The 22,044-nt window shown below is 46.4% G+C and overlaps 1 protein-coding gene across 2 annotated transcripts in view; it reads right to left on the reverse strand.

Annotated features, from left to right (window-relative positions):
• The window catches only part of LOC119441784 (calcitonin gene-related peptide type 1 receptor-like), a 183,431-nt gene that overhangs the window by 54,296 nt on the left and 107,091 nt on the right, over positions 1–22,044 (reverse strand). For both annotated transcript variants that reach the window (XM_037706399.2, XM_049661612.1), the window contains exon 2: positions 16,225–16,428. The gene's annotated coding sequence lies outside the window, so the exon portion shown is untranslated. The remainder of the gene's footprint in view (positions 1–16,224; positions 16,429–22,044) is intronic.

A 22,044-nucleotide genomic window follows, 5' to 3' on the forward strand; every position in this document is an offset into this window, starting at 1 on the left:
TTTCGTCGTTTTTAAGTATGCGTAACGCTTTATATCAAATTAGCGTGAAATCTCGCAGAAAGCGACACGAGCACTCCTACAAAATCCTCCTCTCTCTTTTCGCCATTATTCCCCTTTCCACAGTGCAGGGTAGCAAACAGGACGCGCGTCTGGTTGGCCTCCTTGCTTTTCCTCTCTTTTCCCTTTCTCCCTCCTCCTTTTCGGACGATGACAGAAAGAATATGGCTAAACCATTTTCATACAGTTCCACATACGGGAGGAATATTCTAGGTTATGCTTTCCGAGTCGATTTCGGAAAAAGGATTCAGGTGTGCGATATGGTGCACAAGGAGTGTCAGCAGGTTATATATACTGCTGGTCCCAATGAAGATTCTGCAAGTAGTGAACGAAAACAAGTGAAACATATTGTAAAGAGCTCAACGGAGACGCATAAAGCCGTTCCTCCATTTTATTGAACTTCTTCTTTCTCTTCTTCTCCTCCGGTACTCGCGCCACTTCGACTACGTCTTGACGGCACTCCACATTCTCCGGGACCTCTGACTCCATCCCTCCTGGGATGGTACGGGATGATGTTCCCAACTGAGCTAACTTCGATCGTCTTCGACGGAGTCTCGTAGTACACTGACTTGAGGATTCCTTGCTGGCTTGCCGTTTTGGTGACCATGTATGGACCACTAAATTGGCACTTGGAGCCGCTCAGTCCTTTCTTGACCAGTATAAAGCTTCCAGGTTCAACCACAGGCAACTTACGATAGTGCCTATTGTCGAAGTTTCTCTTCATTCCAAATTTATATTTCATTTGCTGTTCGGCTGTCTTGGGGGTCTCTAAAAGAATAACCCGGCCGGTGATTCCTAACTGATGATCTGCAGGAAGCCAAGGACTTGTTCCATTTGCACAAAGGTATGGACTGCAGCCCAACCCCTCCGTGTAGGTGTTATTGTGGTGAGTCACTGCAGCTTCCAAGGCACATTTCCATCCACCAGGGAAGGTAGGGTATAAATCCAAATACTTCTTGAGGTCGCGAATTAATCTTTCTGCGAGTGCGTTGCCTTCCGGATGGTACGGAGTTGAAAACCTTAGAGTGATGCCTCTCTGTTCGGCCCATCTTTTGAGCTTTTCGCTACGGAAAGCAGGTCCATTATCAGAGACCAATACTTTAGTTGTCTTGAAGATGACGCGTTCCATTAGGGCGATTACAGAGTTGGCATCCTCCTTTCCACATTTAGCTGCTGCCATTCTTGTACATTCGTCAATGGCGACAAGGAAAGCCTGCGTCCTCCGCATGCCTTCCCCCTTCTTTTTGACTTCAGCGAAGTCGAGGTGGACAACTTCAAAGGGTACGCTCGAATACTTGGGAACGACCATTTCGTTTCCTCTAGGTTTGTATTTGGCTTTAGCCATTTGACAAAGGTGGCAAGTTCGGACATATTCGTGTACGTCTTCTTTCATATTTTCCCAGGTAAAGCGCTGGTTTATCTTCCTGAACGTCTTTGAGAATCCGTCATGCCCACCCGTTTCGGCGCTGTCGTGGTAAAGTCGCAAGATTCTTGGCCGGCATGTCTCTGGCACGTAAAACTTTTCGCCCTGTGGTCGAATTTCCTCTGTTCTCCCAGATGTCGATGGCGCACACTTTTTCCGTATTTGTTGCTGATGGAATATGCAGCCTCGATAATGCATCAGCTTCTGGTAGCTTGTCCCCTGGTCTGTGGGTCGCTTCAAATGCTAATTGCTGCAGTTCATTGATCCACCTCGCAATTCTGCCTATAGGTTGAGAGAGATTGATAAGATAGGTAAGTGCTTTATTGTCCATAAACAGCTTGAACTGTTGACCTTCAAGATACGTTCGGAAATACCTTACAGCCATTACCACACCAAGTGATTCCTTTTCCGTAGTAGGGTAGTTTTGTTGCGCTTTCGTAAATGTGTATCAGTAATAACCCACAGCTTTGAGTTGGCGCGCTGGTGGCTGTGAGTGTTCCCGTTGGTAGAGTACAGCCCCAGTTCCATAAAGTGGTGCGTCCGTGCAGAGCTCGAAAGGTTTTTCGAAGTCCGGAAGTATCAAGACCGGATCTGAAGATATGATGTTGACAAGTGCTTGATAGGTTTGTTTGCAATGTTCACTCCAAACAAACGGTGCACCTTTCTGTGTAAGAGATGTCAAGCACTTCGTCATGGTGGCGTAGTGTGGTATAAAGGCTCGAAAGTGTATAAAGGCTCGAAACAGACCCAGAAAAACTCGCAATGAATGCAAATCGTACGGCCGAGGCAATGTCTTTATCCTCTCGACAGACTCTGCTTTGGTGCTTTTCGTGTGCCCGTCACACACTCTGCCCAGAAATACCACAGTCCGCTTAAAGAATTCACTTTTTCTGACATTGATCTTCAACTTGGCTTTACTCAGTGCTTCCAAAACCTGTGATAAATGCTTTGCGTGCTGCTCCTCTGCTTTAGAGTACACAATTATGTCGTCCGCGTAGACGTTACAAAATTGTTCAGTACAAGCAGATAGAACATTGTTCATCATTTTTTGAAACCAGGCGCCCGAGTTCTTCCAGCCAAATGGGAGCCTGTTGTATTCGTGCACATCGAAAGGTGTAACAAAAGCTGTAAACTTCTTGTATTCTTCTTGTAGAGGAACTTGCCAATAACCTTTGCAGAGATCGATTCGCGAAAACCACTCACATCCTCCAGTTTCATTAATTATGTCATCGATCCGTGGCATAGGAAATGGAAACAAGTCTGTCTGTCGGTTTATCAATCGGTAGTCCGTGCACAACCTGAAAGTAGCGTCCTCCTTAGGCGCAATTGTTATAGGTGATGCAAACGGGGATGTCGAGGGCCTGATGATGTTAGCATCTAGCATTTATTGCAGTTAGTTTTTGAGCCATACTTTCTTCTCGTGAGATAGCGGATAGGGCTTCTTGCGGACTACATTTGTGTCTTGCAGCTTGAATGGAACTTCCAGGAAAGAAGTCGCAGGAGGGTACGCTCCAACGCAGACTGAGCTCAGGATACGTTGTCAGTATCTCGTCTGCGTTCTCACCATCCTAACCTGCGTTTCTTGTGCCAAGCAGTTTTCTTCTAAAGTTGAGTCGATAGTTAATTCATCTTTCCAAGATATGTTTAACTTAAGGCGCCTCATGTCTGGCCTTGACAGTATGAAAGAAAAAGTTCACGTCATTCATTACAAGTGCCTTAACCTCGATTGTCCGATTCTGGTATTTAACCATCACTGATTGTCCAGTAATGCAGAATTATTCTGCTGCCATCGTAGCTTCGCACCTCCACTGCTTTATCTTGTCGGATTCCCTTTTGTCTGACAGGACCTCATTTATGAGACTCACAGACGCTCCTGTGTCCACTAGCACATGCGTGCCGCTGCCATTAATTTTCATTTCGGCATGAAGAATGTTAGTCTTCAATAAATATACAACAGCTCTGTCGTATGACACAGATGCACTGTCCTTACACTTTACTTGGCTTTCCATCCTTTCACTCCCAAGTGATCTCTTTTTCGCTTCTGCGTTCATCTGCTCTCGGGTTACTATGCTGTTGGCGTCCACTTGACCGACATTTTCGGTTTTCTTCCGCGTAGTTAGATGTCGCTCGGCATGCGCAAGGGAGTGTACAACAACGTTGTTCAGGGCGAGCAAGAGATCCTTGACGGTCTTAGCAGATCTGGCCAGCAGCTGTTTCTGGCAGTCTTTGTTCATGCCTAGCATAATCAGTGGCCCAATTGATGTATCAGGAAGGTTTTCGTCAGCGAGCAGGAGTAGCCTTCGCTTTTCATAAAAGTATTCTTGAAGGCTTCCGACTTTGTGTCTAAACAAAATGGCATTTTTCCACCGTTCTCACCGGTTAATTTCAAACGATGTCAGGAAGTTCTTTTTCCATTGACTGCACGTGTCACTAAGGTGGTCTAAGATTCTCAAGTCAAACCAATGGCCTTAGGTTTCTTATCTTGTCATCGTCCGAATCCCATCGATTTTGCTGGCAGGCGTATTCATAAAAGGCAATCCACGTAGTCGCAGCCGTTGATATACCATCAAAATGGTCCGCCTTTATGGCATCACCTTTTGGAACGGCTCTGTGTAATGCCGCCTGGCTCAATATGCTCAAGAGCTGTGACTGTTGCTCAACCTGCTTTGACTGCATCTGCAGTAAGTTAATCATAATAGATATGGTATTCTGTCCAGAAGGTGACTCATTGGACGGTGTCTGACAGTAGTTCTCGTCATGGTGCATCAAAGTGCGAAATTCAGCCGTACCTCTCTCTGTCAAGGGACACTCGCGTGAGCTTGCCTTGCTGGTGACGTCGATGAGTGGCTCGATTCGATGTAGAAGACCCGCCCGAGTCAGCGTCGCTCTTGTCACTGGGACGGTAGCTACCCGGCGTGTCCATCTTCCCGTTCGGCGAGTCTTCTCAACGCGCACTAGTTTTAATCCTCTGTGACTGCGCCAAAATGTAAAGAGCTCAACGGAGACGCATAAAGCCGTTCCTCCATTTTATTGAACTTCTTCTTTCTCTTCTTCTTCTCCTCCGGTACTCGCGCCACTTCGACTTCGTCTTCACGGCACTCCACACATATTACTATCATAGTGTCACGTCGTAGGGACAGTGACAAAAGTCCGAGTAAAAAAAATATAATTCTTTTTTAAGGGGCAGACATGTGTACGGAGAAACACGTGACACTCAAATCACAGCTATAGCGGCGAGCACAGCTGTCGGTGGTCGGTTCGGATCTACAGGGTGGAGTCCAACGGTTGTTAACAAATATATCTACGTATAAGCCACAGTAGTGGCCAGAGCATGGCGCCCATTCCAGAAGGTTGCAACAGTATTCGCGACCCGCGCACAATCTGCCTCAATAAATTTTGGATGCAGTGACAGCGTCTTTCGCCGAGCAACAACGTGACATGACGGGAATAATCCGGTCATAACTGGTCACCGGAAAAATAAAGAAGCAAACCTATGAACGTGTGACAATAGTGTCTGATTTAAAATGTAACAGTACGACTTTGTCGGCGACATGAACCGAAGATCAGACAAGCGCTGTTCTTCGGTTCATGTACTGGTACAAAAAGGCGCAGTGTCAGGTTATGAATAATGCAGCACCAACTAGGACAATCTTCCACGTGACTAACATGTGTCTGGTCATTCTCTCTGTCCCGCACTTAGCAAAAATGTAATAAACTTATAAAGGGACACCTTGAAGCAGTCCTAAATAATAGAAGTCGTGAGTATCGCGCCAGATTGAAGGCTTCTGATGTTCTCCATTGTCGCGACTCTCAATAATAGATTACGAATGCGAAGCAGTCTCGCCTTCTTCTGTAACGCTGCGCGGTCTTCAGATGCGGAAAACGTTACAAGGTGTGCGTGGCCACTGCCTGCTTGCACGCGAGCAGTGCACGTCATCGCGAACAAGCTCACGGCGACACGTGCGGAGAAGTGGGCCCAGAATAACTTGCACGCGTAGATTCCCCCGCCGGGCTACCATAAATAAGGAATTTATCAGCCCACACTGTACCTAAGGGGGGATCGAGCAAGGGAAAATAAACGAACCGTGCAAGGTACGCGCTGTAATGGCGTCGAGAGGCACATCAGAATTAATGTTTCACTGTTCCCGGGGGCTCCCGGAGGCGTATTTACGTGCTAGCGTTAAATCCTGCGTGTGGTGAACTGGGCCTTTAAGCTGTCAGCAAGTCCCCCTACCCCAGCTCCCTCCTCATCGTGGTCTACTAAAGTACACTAAGACTCGAAATTTCCCAATAGCCGCTGGCGGCCACTTACCGGTCAGCGCGCTAGGCATGGCAGTTAGCGAAGCATCTGTGGTCTGCCCTGGAATAATGAATGTTTCAGCACGCCTTCGGCCATCTCTCTAAGACTTTCGAAGCTCCACACACAGATGCTGCCACAAAGATGCGCGCTTCTGTGATGCCAAGTGCGGCGAACTAGAAGGGATTTCTTGAGGCGCACGTTCACCAGTTTGTTACTAATGCACATACTGCATGACTAACGACTTCGTGCGGTCAAGCGGTGGTCCTTTTGTGCGTGCCCACTTGATGCTCACGAAGGTGACAGGACATTTTGGCTCGCCAGCTATGACATTGTTCTGCTCAGCACAACGTCGCAGATTCTACCGGTGGCTGCATTCCGATGGGAGCAGCGCGCAAAAACGCTTGCGTGCTTGCGTATTATTATTTCTCCGAACGTTAAAGGCCACTAAAGTAATATACGTAATCTAACCCGAAGCGACCCAGTGCACTATCTCTAATGAACTGTGTGCAGCTTTGGTACTTAAAATCAAAGCAAGTATTGAGTTTGATCAGCTCCACTAAAGTAGAATACAATTCACATTCACTGCAACTTGCATTATATCAGGCGTTTACAGTTTTGTGGGCTCATATCTGTCAGACCTAAATGTTACACCGCTCCCAACTACTATATAAGGCACGAAATGCGACATTTGTCAGGGCCATCTTTGGTTGTGAACATGGAACCGCCGTTGCCAGTATGGTCGAAATTTGAAGTTTTTTTGTGTATTTCCCGCCTCCCCTCTCTATCTCATATTTCGGTTACCCCTTTCCCGTTGCCCAGAGTAGGGTAACCAACCGGCTCATGCAGTCACGTCACTCATGGGCGTCCGCACATTAGGAGCGTCAACGTTCTTGTATCTCTCTAAACGGTTGTAAACTCCCCGAATGACGGGCTTCCTGTCTTGCATAAGGGTCACTCGTCAGGCTCTTTCTGCTCAATTAACTTCATTTAGCGTTTTTTAAGAGCCTGGAGGGCAATAAATAAGGTAACTAGTCTAATTTATGCAATCAATTGTCTAATTACTGCCTCGAGTAAATTAAAAAACTATGCATCTGCGATGAAAGCAATCCCCCCCCCCCCCCAAATTTGTCAGTTATTTTCAGTATTTTACGGATTTTTTAGAATTTTCGAATGCATTTCCTTAGTTATGCTTTATTTGAGGTACCAATAAATGCTACCAGATAGGGTTCAGTATCCTGCTAAACGTTCATGTTTGTCAGAATGCTAATATCCCGGGGGGAAAAGATGATTACACCTACCGTAGTTACTGGCATGTGCTGGTGGTGTCCCTATGCGCAGAAACTATCATCATCAGCAATGAGTCGAGCGTCGTCGTCTTCTTCCATAGCTGGCACGTTGGCGCCCCTCGGCGCAACCGCGCGAACGCGCTCATGCCATTGTTATAGTGCCTAGAATATACTATATTCTAGGCACTATATCATTGTTCTCGCGTTCGTCGTCGTCGTCGCCTTCTTCCACATCTGGCTGCGTTGCCGCGCATCATTTCAGCGTGTAATTTCACTTCTCTTCTGCCGTCGTAATGGGGGAGGCCGCGTTTACGGGGGTACGAACCATTCATGGACTTACGTGACGGACAGATTCAATTTTGAAGCAATCTAATTTTGAAGAATCGCAAGCGGCAATGGCGAGCGGATGCTGCTAACCACGCCGCTGAGCAAACTCGAGGCATCGAATGCAAGCGTTTGTGGTTCGACAACAAGTTGTTCCCCATCAGTGTGATCCGCTCCGACGAACAGCGACACAAGTATGAATGAATGAACAGATTCTAAAGCAGGATTAAGAACAAGGGCAGATTCCAGTAAACATAAAGTTGATGGCAAAGGGGACGGTTAAGTATACAAGGGGAGAAGCTTCGCTTGTGAACCATCTTCACGGGGTGGATGGGCCGACGATTTCTTTTTCTTTTGCAAAAAGATAGATACGAATTTGGAGAGTGCGAAATTAAATGGCGACAACATGCCGACAGAACGTTGTAGACGCTACATGGAAAAATGAAAATTATTGTGACAGTATATCTGGGTTCTCACGCAGTCCACTGTAAACTAAAAAAATGCTTCTAAAGTGTTCGTATCTTTGTAATAAGAGCGCATGTTCTGCGTAAACAGGACATGAAAGGGCCTTTTATATACAAACACTAGCTCAACCTATAGAGTCACTGAAATGATAAATAATTTTACTTTGGCTCAAATTATTGAGAGCCGGTGTCAAGCCTGATGTCGGAACAAACAGAAAATTGTCGCTACAGCAGTTTTCGAGGTTGCGATGGTTACTCGAGTTAAAAATACTATAATTTTTGATGGCAAATGTGGTGGTGCGCGAGCACTATACATGTAAATGCGGTGGATGATATGGAACAGGCGTTCGCTGGTCAACTCAAACTCGCACCAACTGCTGGCAATATAAATTTCTGTTGGTGAGCGTCAGCTCCACGCGCGCAACACTAAATAACGCGCACAATGTCACATAACGAAGCTTACACCCTTCGTCAAAGCCACGCGAGGGTAAAGTTCAACGCAAAGCGGATGCCACGCAACCTTTGGTGTGTCCGAGATTTATTGCCCGACTATGCAAGCCGTTTGCCGTTTATAACATCTTTATGCTTTTATTACAGCATACGACCGGTTTAGGTGAAATTCAAGGCCACAAAAGATATAGCAATTTGTAAAGAAGCCACCATAACCATAGTTCGCGAGTCGGGCTTTTCTAGGCGTTCGTTTGACTTCATAACTCATGACAGCGTCGTGCTGGAATAGTTTAATGTTGCTGACTTCCTTGTTTACGCGTTGCTACCAAGGAGCTTGCACGATGTAGAAGTGCTTATCGATGGTACACAGACTACGCGCAGCATTCTGAACCCGCGATCGGCATCCAGCAGCTTCGTGTAATAATGAATGGGCTAACTTTGCGTGCTGCAAAAGTGCTGCTGATGATGATATATGGGTTTTATTGTTCAAAATTGCTCTCACGGGGGCTCGCTCTAGCTTTGACCGGGCCTCCAAAAGTACACCAAGCCGTCGCGATAGCAGACAAGAACGCCTCACTGCACAAAATAGAATTCACTGCAAGCCCCCTACTGCTCCTTTGCAAAAACACTGACAAAGCATAATGATCGCCGGAGAAATATCATCTGATGGACGCACTCGTCCTTCAGATGCCGTTTGAATGAACAACAGCGAGTATAGCATTACCTTGTGCAGACTTTTAGCATTTTCTATATAAATTGAAAATGTATTGCGCGCAGACAAGTTAAATAGGCGACCTAAGCTAAAGCAACGTTGCGGAATTCAGCGAATTCCTATAGTGAGAGTACTCGAGTCTGTGCAGGAAGCGACGAAATTCAGCATTTAGAGTAATCGTGGTACGTTGTACAAAAATGAATACTCTCACTCACTGAGTTCATTGTATCCGTGCAACGAAGATCAAACGAAGATTGTTGCACAACGGCTTTAAAGACGATTTTGAGATAATCATGGGAAGCGCGTTTTATAACAGTCGCTTTTGCTTTTGTTTTCTTAATAGCCAGCGAGAATCAAGCGCGACAGTCAGCCAGTCATTCGAAAATTTGTAAGGGCATTTCCATTAAATTTAGAAGGAATCCAAGGAGTAATATTACATTGGCGATGCAGAAAGGTAAGTGAAACAAAAGGGATTGAACATTGGCCACCATATATGCCCTTTCTAGCCCGTAGTTCCTTACGCGAGTCGCCCATAAGGCTCGGCTGTGGTTTCCATCTATCGGCAACATTTAATTTGTATGTGGTTCTTATTCCAAGCTAATAACGAGCCCATCTCTGTAATTCATTGCATCACTTATACAATCACAGGGAGCGTGTGCCGCATAACAATATATTCGTATTTTAATGTCACATAATATATTGTCAGCAATAATTTCAGTACCTTGGGTACGGCATAAGCGCAAAGAGAGCACACAGTGTAAGTAATTAGCGCAAGCTCTTGGGCCAGTTGGTTCACGATGAACTTGAAAAAGGGGAGGGGTACCAGTGAATACACAAGGACGCGTACCCAGGGAAAAGGTGTTAGACACGGTCGGACGGTGGACTCTCAATTGTACTTTATTAGAATTTACATCGCCGCGCAAGATCCTCCGACGCATGTGTATCTTTTTCTCCTCCCAAGAGACGTGCATTGATACTAGCTTGAAATATACATTGCCGCACACAAAATCCGACGCATGCGCAGCTTCTACCCCTCCCAATGGGAGGAGTAGAAGATGCATGAAAGGTTTTGTGCGCCAATGTAAATTTTAATAGAGTACGGTTGAAAATCCAGCGTCCGTCCATGTCTAACGCCTATTCCCTGGCTACACGTCCTTGTGTATTCGCTGGTACCCCCTTTTTTCAAGTGTAAGCAACTTGGGCATGAGTTTCCGCCGACCCCAACGCCATGGCCGAGAACATAAATGCGTCGAAATAACCAAGGAGGTTTAAAAAATTGCTTTTTTTTTAAAACCTCCTTGGAAACACCTAATCTGTAGGAATGCGAGAATGTAAACGCGCAATTGGCGACCGTACGATATCTCACACCGATATTGATCGGCTGGAAACTCATCTTCGATGGAATGCTTAATGCAGCATTCCATTGCAAAGAATTCTTGGCGGCACATTCCAAATGGCGACGCTGCACCGGGAACCACTAAACTTGAAGAGTTCCTTCGAGGAACGCACTATTTCGATGGCCTGCGGGAAGCAGTGGAGCCTCATGAATTTTTTTAATGGTCTTCATACTTCCTTTGTCCCACAATATACTTCTCTATGTCTAAGCGTTGCATTTACGAACTCATATGCTTTATTGGAATGGCCAACAGCCCCACGTGCGACATGTGCAGCACCGATGAGACGCTCGCACACATTATCTGCGTCTGCCCTAGCTATAGTGCCGAGAGACAAGTGCTGTGCAAAGTGCTGCACCAATTAGACACTCATCCACTATCGCAACTACTCGTAAAAGCTTTAGGTCAGTGCTACGAAAGAACATCTGCGCTGAAGGTCTTACTCGCGTTACTAATGTCTCTGCAGTCTACGGGCCTTCACGGTAGACTTTAAGAAGGCAGCACCCTATATACGCGTATATCGCTCTATAGTGCACGCGGTTTGTTTATGCTCTTCTCTCTTTCTCTCTCTCCCCCATTTCACTCTCTTTCTCTCTCTATCCCCCTACTCCATCCCCTGCAGGGTAGCCAACCCGAACTACCTGTGGTTAACCTCCCTGCCTTTCTATGCATCCGTTCTCTGTTTCTTTTCCGGTGCAAAATTTGTTGTGGGCAACGGAGTGGTGCGAAGCAGAATAATGGCAGCAGCTGGCGGTATAGTGTAAGCTTTGCACAGTAATCCTGTCACTGTTCAGCGGGAAGACGTTGCACGAAGCACAGATTCATTCTATCATTCTATCTCTTCTTGGTTAAGAACGATCGAGGCCTTAAGCCGATGGGCGCGGAGCGAATTAATTCGATGTGGCCGCACGCAAAGGCAATATAGATACACAGTTTTTTTTTTCAATTTAGAAAGTTGTTGAAGTTTCTTTCCCTAAAAGCCATAATCCATGCTGTTCCGTTCAGTGAACAGTACCAAAAGTGAAAACAAGAAAAAAGAAGAAGACAAGAAAATGTTGGGGCGGTTCTTAGTGCATTTTAATTGAGCCAAGCCACGAAAATTCATTTGGCGACAAGGAGAAATCTGACCCTGGAGGGAAGCATCGAAAAAGTAGTAGTCTCGAGATTTCAATTTGAAATCGGATCGGCGCCTGCTTACTGCACTTCCCTGTTCCTTAATAAAGGCCGCAGCAAGAACGTTTCGCAGCCAGATATGCATAATCCTACCTTCTCTCCTGACAAGAATAAAAAAAGAGATTATGGAAAACAAATCAAACTCTTGCGTGCCGCGAAACATTCAAGAAGATAAAAAGCATGCAACCTTGCGGGATATCTATAAGGATTTTTTTTTCTCCAGAACGGCAAAACTCTCCCAGCGCGAGTTTCAGATTACAATGTGCGGTCGGGGTCGATATGGCATTGTGCTCTGAACCGCGGCCCCAAATCTCGACCACCCTTGCATGGAGCTAAAAGAGAGAGCAACGCTTTCATGAGCCAAATAACTGTAAAGGATATCAGGGGACGGGACCGACCGGATCAACGGCCCGATAGCCTCACTGTTCTTGTCGTTCGAAAACTCAATTTCCTACGGTGCCCTAACGCTGGCGAAAGGAGCGGCACAGAAGCTGGTGGGAAGAATGCTGGCTTATCGGCGGTGACGGAAGAGGCGCGAGTCTCCTCCCGCCGTATAGTGACTACGGACATAAGGAGGTGGCGAAGGGAGGGGGGGGGGGGGGTTAGGTGGGGAAGAGGGAGTGAGTGGGACTTCCCTCTGAGAATGGAACAGCTCAGGCTCCTGGCAAAAGTTGTGCCGCATACTTTGCGCAGGTTTATTTGAATTTCGTAGGGCGCTTCATCGCGTTAGCCCCGGCTGCTTCTTCTACGGCTGCACCTACTGCCCGCGTCATAGCTAACTGTCCAGCTTTCGTTTGGGCTTACACTTACAATTCAGTCGCTTCGTTTTCTTATCTATCGTGTAGATAAATAATATATTCTGCGCGTTAGATAATGAAACAATCTAACTTCCTCGTGAAACACTCCTCCAGTGTCGCGATATGTGCAATGAATACGAGGCCGTCCTTGCTCTCAGAGTTGAAATCTGGCAGGCGGATTTGGCTAGAAGCCTATAGGTGACGAGCGTCAGAGATAAGCTGCTTAGAACGCATGGTTGAATACGGTAATGAATGCCCTGAACTGCTACAGGTTCGGTGGACGTTGAGGTTGGGCTTCTGCCGCTGCAAGCACTTACATTTTGACCTGATTAGAATTGCATGAAGGTTCCAGTTCAATTTGCAATTGCTTGAAATTCAGTTTTTTTTTTTCGTCAAGGAAAAAGACAGAGGGAGAGAGCAAGAACAAAGGAGAAAGGCAGGCAGGTTAACCAGATTGGAAAGTCTGGCGTGCTAGTGGAGAGAAGGGAGGGGGAGGTAAAGAGATAGGAGAGTATCTAGAAAAAATCAGGCAAGTTTGCACTCGGTCCCGCAATACTTAGGCACAGCGAAACTTACTGGCTGATATTGCTAGGTATGAACTTGGTTGCTTCTAGGTCTTATCTTGGTTTAACTTAACTACGCATGTAGGAAGGTATTTTCGAGCGATCATTTTCGGAGGTACCTTCCCTTTCGCGACATTTCGCGTGACTAGCGCTGGACGCGTGAGCGCCTACGAGCCGCAACACTCCTGGCATGCCACAAACGCAGTCATGCTAACCAAGTTTGGTACAGTGCCAAGAACGCTGTTACTTGCCGACGCCGAACGCGTTGGCGACATTTCGCGTGACTAGCGCTGGACGCGTGGGCGCCTACGAGCGGCAGCGTTCCTGGCATGCCACAAACGCAGGCAGGCTAACCAAGGTTGGCGCAGTGCCAAGAACGCTGCTGCTTGCCGACGCCGAACGCATTTGAGGCTAGCCGCTCGATATCAATCGGCCAGCTTCGCTGTGTCTTGAGCTTTGCGCGGCCTAGTGCAAGCTTTCGTCTTTTTTTTCTCCTGGCTCAGAGCGCCGCAGAGAGAAGAGAGGGAAGGGTCGGGAAGACAGGGAGCTGGTGAGGAGGAGGCAAGCGGTCTCTCCTCCTCCTTTTTCGGGTTGCCATGGCTACCACGGCTGCGCACCACAAATTACGGCTGGCTTAACCAGCTTCGCTGTTAAAAGAAGCGACAATTGTCATGCATAGAGGGAGAGAAAAGAAAATTTGACGCTTGGTCCCGTCAATAAACACGAGAATCACAGATATTAGTGCAAGCAATTCTCCAAACCCGGCGTGGTGGCGTAGTGGATTGGCCGTTTTGCGCTGCTGAGCCTTAGGGTGCGGGATCAAATCCCGGCCGCCTTCGCCGCATTTTTGTGGGAACGATATACAGAATTGCCCGGTACTATGCATTGAGTGCACGGTAAAGAACCCCAGGTGGTAAAAATTAATCCGGAGTCTACTCGGAGCACCCCGCGCTTAATCAGGTTGGAAGAGAAAGCAGAGCTAAAGCTGTATACTCAAGGCATACGGAAGAGACAAGGAGGCGTTGTTCGTGGACGCAGCAGATTACCCAAGTCACAGAATCCTACGTCGCGGTAGTGATAAACTCCGGCCACTCGTGGCCGGAGTTTATAATACTATAATATTTCAGTAATAATACTGAAATCGCAGTAGAAGTGGCAATCGCTCAGGACATAATTTCCCCCAAATGCAGCTACGTCACCAGCGACTCGCAGTCGGCCATCAGAAACTACGCGCGAGGAAGAATATCACCCGAGGCCGCTAACATACTCCACGGGAAAGCCTAGCTTATATCGTAAGAGGCATTCGAAGAGAGATACGTCATTTGGTTCCCAGCCCACACCGACTCCGCTCCCAACCTCAACGAGGAAGCCCAGCGCGTCGCGTGAGCTCTCATTTACTGCGCTCTCGAAGAAGCTTCCCCCGAAGGAACGGTAGGAGAGGACTGGAAGGAGGGGGACAGAATGTTCAGATTCTGTGACATCACCCGCTTCTACCAAAAGTCGAGGCGCAGATTCCCACCTACCAGCTCCAAATTAGACAGATCTCAGGCGGTTCACTGGAGGCAACTTCAAACCATAATCTTACCCAGCCCGGCGCACCTACAAATCGCATATACCCCGAACTGTACCCAGATGACTTGTGTAAATTGTGTAGGACAGAACACGCCACCCTAGAACACACATATGGGAATGCGCACATGTACAGGATACAAATTCCGTCTCGTCAGAACAGCTTGGGCGCGGTGGACAGCCGCGCTGATCAGCTCAGATCTGTAAGACCGACTATGGGCCATACAGCGAGCTCGAGAAGCGGCTGGGAGACAGGGTCTCTTACCACTCCTAGCGCGGCCACGGCCCAGGCCTCAATCCGCTGGTCTCTCCAATAAAGTTGACTCACTCACGCGCTGCTACTATCACGTGCATCGTAATCACATCGTGGTTTTGGGACGTAAAACCCCAGAATGTAATTTTGTAGCAATAGTATCTAATCAGATTTTTTCCCTAAATTATGTTACCTTTTGTGCCTGCTTTTACCACCATTTGGTTCTCAATATTTTAAATTCTATCTCCAAATGTGTTCCTTGATGAACCCTGAAATCTGCTGTCATTGCTTCCTTTTTATGCTGTCACTGCTTCCTTTTTAATTGGCTTTAATGGCATCCGGTGTCGAAGAATCAATCACACATATCCCCGTCAAATTCCCTTCTTCTATTAGCGCCATTATCCTACAGTAACGTTTCACAAAGATGGGATAGCGGGCTCTTCAGCAGCCAAACTTCCCATGCTGTACCAGTTAATAAAAAAGTAATAAAGGACGCTTATCAAAGGTATCAAATATCCAACTACAAGCATAAGACGCTTGTCGAATATCTGCGTATTTCATAGGCCTTCTAGAGGCTGTTGATTTAAAAAAATGATATAAGCCACTAATGCTTGCCAGTAAACTACGGTAAACAACACATAGACTACCAAGTACCTGCATTGCCAAATCGCTTACATGGTCTCATAGATTCTGATCATGTACATTCTCGATCCATGGTCAAGTACATCCTGACACGTCCTGATATTGAATTTGCTTAAATAATGAAATGCTTTTGTCTTGTCACACTTTGTCATTTCGCATTGTGAGATACAAATTTTTTTCCACCTGATGTAACCTTATGTGTTACCTTAGTTGTATAAATGTTGGCAATGTGCCATGAGTTGTGCTATAGGTATTTTTACGCTCTTTTTCTCTGCTGTGAAAGATAATTTTTTTTCTCGAAATGTTTGGAGGTTGCAATATTGTGAAATGTACATCAGCCTGCGTGCGAAACTCTAATAGGAGCAGAAGTCTTTTGTCAGGCTATGTAGCCTTCAGCCGCTGCTCCCGTTCCAGTAAGCAGGCAGGATAAATAAACTTCAAACTTCAATGCTTGACGAATCTGCGCCACTTGGACTTCCTGGAAAAACCACCGTTCTGGCGGTACAGTGATGGCACACACGCCACCGGCAACGTGTATTGCGGTCTCCATTGGAATAGACTTGTCGCAAGAAGAGCACATAATTTTGCTCCACGTGTGCTCCGAATCCGTCATTGGAGTTTAACTTTTAAAACTGACAACAAAAACATACAAGGAAAGCAAGCGAAATAATAGATGCAGTGTAGGCACGATTCGGCACAGCGTGACTTTATCTTCTGAAGGTAAAATGAGCCCGCGCAAATTCTCACTAGCGAAAAAAGTACAAGACCTCATGACCGAAACCGAATATACGTATATCAAGTGAACGGCGTGACTTACCGTCGAAAAGGTCTTGAGTATGGAAAGTACGCTCTCCGAAAGAAGGTAGACAGCCGCGGTCACTGAAGGTCAGTCACGTGATGGGTCGCGACGTGACGCACTGAAGGCAAGCTCGGGGAGGGCCTTGGATTGGGGCAGGCATGGCAGCTGCAGTCGTTAGTCCAGGAGAGGAGCTCCCCGATGCCCATAGCTCACGAAGACTTCCTGCGTGGAAGAAGCACATATTTATGAGAAGCGCGCATTTGTAATCAGTAACATCATCATCATCACCATCATCATAACCATCTTCAATCATCGATATCATCATTATCAGCAGCATCAGCTTGCTTATATAAGTTAACTAACTTCAGAACAAGGGCAGCTCCGACGGAACTCCAACATCTGCTAGGTGTGTCCGCATCAAAGAGAGAGATAAACTGGATGGGAAAGGCAGGGAAGGTAACTGGACAAGATTCTGGTTTGCTACCCTGCACTGGGGGAAGGGTGGGGCGCTCACAATGGGTGTCTGGACTATGTCTTCGGCTAGGCGACTTGGCAAATATGTCAACAGTCATGATTTGCCCACGCTTTTTTTATATATGAACTACTTTAGCGTAAGAAGTCCATTGAGAACGCCGCCTCTGATTCTTACAGATGCTTCTCGTCGTCAAAAATTTTGTAATGTCCATATCGTTTGCAGTGGTCGCACTTAATTGCAGCCGCTCACAATTGACTCTTGCATGTTTGCCGCAGGTTTCCTGCGCCTGTGTTCATTTCCTGTGTGGCTGTAAAATCGGCTCACCTAAACAGAACACAAATTAAAAATAATGTCGTCCGGCCTACATAGACCATCAATGAATTGCAGTGTAACTTCGGAGAATTCAGTCAGTTCACTTGTATGGCAAGCTGGCTACACATTTTTAATCTCTAAGAACGAGAAGAAAGGGAACCGAGGGGCCCGATTTTTATTAATCATATCATAAGAAGTAGGCTGTTTGTTGGCTTCTTATGATATAATCTCTAAGAGGTAACAGCAAGGCTCACTCTTCGCAAGCAAGCCCAACGCGGGGTCTGATGTTCTACATTATATTGCATGCTGGAAGGTAGATGAATTTATATATTATTATGTGTATGTTTTCACAGAGTGCTTATAAAGGATCGGATATTCTCTGCCAAGCAGAATGATTGCCCCCTTACACTGCTCGTGCAAAAGATCGTGTATATTGCTTGGGAAACCACAACTTTAATTTTTCTGAAGGAATATTCAAGAAAGCCCTCACGCATGGCATAACGTGCTCCATTATATCAATTCAGAAAAAGAGGCAGACACTGAAGTTGAAGGCTGGTGAGAGCGAAGCCACCTCAGTCGTAATTATTCATCACGGAACTCTTCGCAGCGGTGCTCCTGATAGCACAATCTTTACGCGAGGCAACAGAATACTCAGGATTTTATGACCTTTCCCGACCAATAGTTTCGTAAACCTCACCCCGGAACTCATTATTTGCATTAGCTTCCTCTTCAATATTGATAACGAAGACGCACTAACGGGAATTTCGATGGCTGTTTCCAGGAAAGTATGCGCTGGACTCACGCCAACGCGACTAACCTAAACGTAGAGAATATAACCATCATTGCTTGACCTTGTGCTTCTAAAGGAATCACGAAGAAATGCAGGGCTGTATCACGCAGCGACTGTATTCTCGTATATTCTGCAGGATCCCGTGAGTACAGAAAGACGTGTACAGCCGTTGTTCTGCGTATCGAACACGGCTTGGGATATACGATGTGATCACTCTTAAGAGAAGTTTACTGATAACCTTCTTAATTATTACATTACGGCATGTATTGCAATTTACGATTCTTATCCGGTGAGTTTTTCAGGCTCATTCACTTGGAAAAAATTTGAAGAATGGTACCAGTTTCGAGATATGTGCCATGAAACTCATAATTGAAGCCACCACAATTTTTTTTTCTGCTGTCATATAAAAGCGATATATTTCACATCCGATGGAAGACCTATTCAGAATCTTCAGAAAGTAGGCTTACCCCCTTTAGTGTTTGAAGAGCAATGCAATGCGTCTATAGGCAGAAGCTGTACCCGAACTACCCTCTGGAGAGGCTCACTACCACTAGATAGTGATGCAAATTTGGGTGTATTCCATGTTCTTAAAGAAACATAACGCGGATAAAGGGAATAATGAGTACGCGCAAAACACGAGCACGAGACACCACAATCTTTATTTCGTGGTTGCAAAATCTTTCGACGTCCTTCAAACTATGCAACTGACAACGGTGCGCCTAACAATAAAAGAAAAAAAAGCTGCACCATATTAATAGTGTTGCTGTATATCTACATTCATTCCATACCAACAATAACCTAATGGTTTATTAGCAAGAACGAGGCGCCAGTTAGGCGGTTGTTGTTGAAACCCGCAGCCGGCAGTACCCAAGTATATTGAGTTAGGCGCCTGTACGTCCAACACGCTTTCTTTTGTTCTCGTGTTGCCCTCCGCTCAACCACCTTCAGTCAAGACGTACCATCGAGTCCGTCTCATCGCCACCATTGTTGAATACATTAAGTTCAAAATTCGCGGGAGCATAAACAGAGCTACAGCACTATACCTCCGCTAACAAGATGTGTTACGGAATGATCCATGCTCTACAAGCTTCGTTTATGAAAAAACTTCGTCCATTGCACCAGCACTGACCAAAGCAGAGAATCCTCCAGCGAACCACGAAAGCCAATACGCCTGACACTTTATTTGGTGTGAAGCCACGTGCGCGTTTGGGATGGATCGCTCGTGCTTCTGTCAGCTATAGGAACGAGCAAGGGCATGCATACATGCAAACCGGGCCATTCGGACTGGACGGCGCCACGTTGAATTACTCATACAAGTAAGAACGCAGACAAAGGCCCACGACATGGTCGCACGTCAGAGGATAAACTATGCGCCGACTCTGCCGAAAACAGTTTCTTTTGTCTCGCGATCCGCGCTGTCAAAAAGGGGAAAGGAATAATGAGAAAGAAGGTCGATAGCGGGCCGACATGCCCACGGGTCGGACTTCTTTACGCAGGCACAAAAGAAGCTGGATCGGGCAACGTTTAGGGCCGACACTTCTTGTTTTCGTCCAAAACCCTTTCACTGATTCTCTTGGGGGCGAGCATAGGCCGCGGCCAGAACGGACCTGTCATATTCCGAACAAAAAGAAAGGCGGCAGAAAAGCGCCAGTGGAACGTATTAAATAAAACAGAATAAGAAAGGCCCTCGGCGGTCGCCGTGTAAGACCCGGCGCGAGCTTCCCTCTTTTTCTTCCCACGCCGATCTGCAAGTCAATGCCACCCAGTGACGCACAGCCCGTCCATTCGGCCATGATAGGCGCTTGGGAAATGCCGGAAGGACGGACGCCAGAACGCTCCGGCGCAATGAAGCCGGTCTCCTTCGAGAGAAAAACCGATTACATCTGTTTGTCCGTGTGGTCACGCTGATCAAACATTCGCGAAAAAGGATTTATTTATTTCGTTTTTCTTCTGAGTGGTGCCTAGAGTTTAGGCCGAGCGCTTTGCATTATATGTATAGTTTGAGCTCAACTAAAGCTAAGTCCTTCGGGCATGGCGTCTTTCGTCATAGCCCCACAGAAATGTCAAAGTGTTCTTCGTGTATTCCCAAGTGTCGGTGGAGATTAGCGCGCTCTGTCGTCTGGTAGCGATTAGGCTGCAAATGTAATCTGAATGTGCGCGCTTGTAACATTTGTTACCCGTTGTATCTTTCGGCAGCGCCCGCAATTCAGCCGATTTACCGTAAGCTATCACTGGAGCGTACATGTTTTACGCGCTTCAGAACACATATGAGGAAACGCGCTCTTGTAGATTTGTAACGACGGAGCAGTCCCACGCTATATGGCGAACACGACATATCGCTGTCGCTGAGGTAACTTCGCTGCTGTCATGGGCAAAATTAGATACCGAGGTGACGTACAATCGCAACTTCCTTTTTACTAATGGTCGGCAGGGCTCTCGCTGTCATTTCGATGTGGTAGAAGTAAGACTGTTGAACTGTTACATTTTCATTACCTCAACGTCAACGATAGTATAGTCGAAATAGGTATCGTGAAAGTTCGAGCTGATAGCGGTTAGATGGAATAGTTAGCGCGTCTGCTGGCCTCAAGGCTGAAAAAATAAGCGCACAAAAAGTCTTCATCTCCACCACTCGTCGTAGGCTGCATTGCTTTACACAGATTTTATAGTCTGAATCTGCGTTTGTAGGGTATACTAAGAGAGTAGAATACACAGGAAGAGGTCCTTATTTTGGTGAAATACATGTAATCGGACCTGTTGTAATACTGTACGTGACAGAAGAATAAAACAGGAGCAATAATGAAACATATGAAAGATGCATCTTCACTCAAGGTAGTTACGAGTAACATGCCATAATTAGAGTAATTTAAAAAACAATATCAGTGGTTAAAAAGTGTCTCTACAATTCATGAAGTAAAAACAATGGCATGCGCATACATACAATTCTCTGACTGAACGGGACTCGTTGAGGTGTGACGCCTGACTGGTCCATTCTAAGCTTGCAAACCTCTACTGTCCAATGTTTTGACGGATCCGACAGGCCAATGTCATCCCGGAAAGATTATTCAGCCCACTTACAGCGATTCAAGGTAATCGCTTTGAGAGAGGGTTAGAGAAATCTCCGTACTGCCCTTTGTACATTCGTTAATTACTGTGTGAGCTTAACAATGGTGGTGACCTGCAAATCTACAGCATTTCAACAGTCGTTTGGAAAAAAATATAATTAAGAAAATATGGACAAAGACGTCAGCTTTTCCGTATCAGGATTCGTGGCTTGTTACTTTTGATGCACAGTTTAGCATGTCCACGCTAACTCACTTGTTGCGATAGTGGCAATATTCCCTTTCACAAACAGTTTTTTGTAAGCTGCAAAAACGCGAAGCGGCCACCAATATTCCGAAACCGTGTCCAACTTGATATGTACCAGACCCACCTCCACAAACAAAAACGACTCAGACTAGACTAGCCACGTAATAAATGTTTCTACTTCTTCTTCTCGTCTAATTAGGCAACATTGGCTGTTCAGATTACCTCTTTCTCCATTTCATGTTTCCTTTCGACCTGGTGTATTAGGCACTATGTGTGCTTTAAATTACTAAGCACAACCATACACCCAATTTTACGACTTAACTGAAATCTTTCCGTGTATAGAATGCTTCTGTAGATGATTTTTTTTTTTGTATGCTTTGCACGCAGTGACCGCTTTTGTTCGTGGTCAGCTAATATTACTTTTGGTATGGGTGCGAACGACGCGTCATACAAACGCCTCTTGCCCTTCGTTCGCTCGTTCTTTTTTTTTATTTTTCCTTTTCTTTCTCTTGGTTTACGCGTACCACGTTCATTTAGCTTTGCGCTCACGTGGCCGGTGCCGCAGCGTGTTCATAACGTCAGCTCCTCCGGTCGCAAAGCGGACAACCCCTTGCAGCCACCATCACCCACTTTTCCCCTCCGCGTCCGTGATACCGCGATACCAATCCCCACCCCTTCCACTATACAGTAGGCGGCGCACATCGGCGGGGCTTCCTGGAGCGTCACATTGGCGAGATTGCACCGTTTTTTTTTTTTTTTTGTGTCGTTACATTCTCTTTTACGCGCACCGCTGGCGTTCCCGGCGTTCTGTAACCTCTGCCCGAAGTGACGACGCAGCGCGCCACGTTTGTGGTCGCTATAGAGCAGCCGGCTAGTCGACGTGTTGCAATCTGCCGGCAGCCAACACCGTGCCCTCAAACGCCGCCGACCGGTAGTCGGGGACCTTCCGAAACTG

This window comes from Dermacentor silvarum, chromosome 2, assembly GCF_013339745.2.
Source record: "Dermacentor silvarum isolate Dsil-2018 chromosome 2, BIME_Dsil_1.4, whole genome shotgun sequence".
Classification (NCBI taxonomy): Eukaryota; Metazoa; Arthropoda; class Arachnida; order Ixodida; family Ixodidae; genus Dermacentor; species Dermacentor silvarum.